Source organism: Frankliniella occidentalis, unplaced genomic scaffold, assembly GCF_000697945.3.
Source record: "Frankliniella occidentalis isolate FOCC.00 unplaced genomic scaffold, Focc_3.1 Scaffold31, whole genome shotgun sequence".
Taxonomy (NCBI): Eukaryota; Metazoa; Arthropoda; class Insecta; order Thysanoptera; family Thripidae; genus Frankliniella; species Frankliniella occidentalis.
This window is the reverse complement of record NW_026267161.1, coordinates 589908-591783: the sequence shown is the minus strand read 5'-3', so window position 1 is coordinate 591783 and position 1876 is coordinate 589908. Positions and strand designations below refer to the sequence as shown.

The window sequence follows — 1876 nt, the reverse complement described above, 5'->3', positions numbered from 1 at the left end:
CATTTAGCTCAGCCTCACACGGTTTTAACGTGCGTCTACCTTGTATAGCCGTTGATATTTGTAGCTTATACAGGGTGGTCCACAGACCCCTTCCTTTATTTTGCTTATACTGTACCGGATGCAGGCGTGCGGACGGGTTGCATACTCACACGGGGCCGTAAGGCGCCGCGGTGAGCGACGGTAGGCAAGCCCGCCCGCACGCCTACATGCGGTACAGTATAAGCAAAATAAAAGAAGGGGTCTGTGGACCACCCTGTATATATTGGTTCTCTAAATTCATACCCCAGAGTGCAACACTGATAAGCAATAAGTGTGCAACTGCTTCTTTGAAAACGCTTAGGTGATGTGTCTCGTCTTAAAAGAGTGACGGAATCAACTGGTGCCCAGTTTGAGCGATACTCATCTTCGTGGCTCCATTTAAATGAAGGGAAAACCGTTTATATTATTTTGTGTGTTCAACAGACGAGTGTTGCACACTTATATAAATGGAAAAAAACACCTAGACACGAGTTCAATACTTTCTTTCAAGTAATAACTTGCTGCTGGACACTTACAAGAACCGTTAAGCAGTTGCACACTTGGTTTGTGAGTGAAATCGTGGGACTTCAATGACCATCCTGATCCCTTTGGGACCCATTTTTTTAGTCCCCCCCCCCCTCCCTCCCTCTTCGCAATGTCACGTTGTGTGGGCACAGCCCCCGAGAGAGCGAGTACAGCGATGTCAAAGTTTATTTGTTTTCGTTCTTTGCGATCCCGCTCTGTTATGTTTTGCCTATAGCTGTTATTCTTCCTTCTGTGTCTCTTTTGTTTCTTGGCAGACGGTAAGCACTGGATGCTGCCCTCCGGCGAGCTGCTCGTGAGCAACGTGGAGTACGCCGACCAGTTCTCACGCTACTGGTGCCGCACTCGCCACCGGCTCACCAACCAGCTCGTCACCAGCTCGCCCACGGTCGTGCGTGTCACTGGTGAGAAAGAAAAAAAACACTTGATTAAATTAAAATCCCCACGCGTGTTTGTTTGTTGTTTATTTTATTTTTTTAGAGAGAAAGAGCGGTCCCAAAGAAGGACAAAAAAAAGTAACTGCCAATATGTGTTATCTCCGGGACACATTTATGTCTGGCCTTCCAATACCCTACAATGCACATTTACTGACTTTGTGAGACCATCGAGTATCCCCTGGCATCCTCTGATCACCCTTCTTTATTTCTCCCCCTACCCCCGCGCCCTGCGTCGAGTACCCTCCGGCGTGTGCCTGTGTGAGTGAATGTAGGATGAATGTCGTTTCGCAATGTAGCTGGTTGGCATTAAATTCGTTGGCTCGGTTCCCTTTTCACCTCATCGGAACGCTTGCTCTCTTTTTATCCCCCTCTCTCCCTCTCTTTGAACTCTCCCCACTGCCCAGCCACCCTCCACCCCTCTATATAACATGTCGCGTCGCTCTCTCAGATCCGCCAATGGGCGTCAGAACGCAAAAATTGGGAACTGGAACGTTATTAACTTGGTATGAAAGTTTTTCGTTCATATTATAAACGATTTTGGGGTCAGTATCCTGCTAAATGATCATCCCTTCATATCCTTCGTATTACAAAAGGGGGGAGAGGTGTTACGAACGTGAATTGTGTAATTTGTTCTTTTCATAGCACAGACATTCTTCATAATGTGATAATGAGCTTCATAAAATGATTATGAGCTTCAACATGATTATGAGGTTCAACATGATTATGAGCTTCAACATGATTATGAGCTTCAACATGATTATGATCTTTATAATATAATCATGAGCTTCACAATATGATCATGAGCTTTTACAATATGATCATGAGCTTCATAATATGATCATGAGCTTCATAATATGATCATGAGCTTCATAATATGA

The 1876-nt window shown here is 45.0% G+C and overlaps 1 protein-coding gene across 1 annotated transcript in view; it reads left to right on the top strand.

Annotated features, from left to right (window-relative positions):
- The window catches only part of LOC127749093 (cell adhesion molecule Dscam2-like), an 11415-nt gene that overhangs the window by 6816 nt on the left and 2723 nt on the right, over positions 1 to 1876 (top strand). The window lies entirely within an intron of this gene.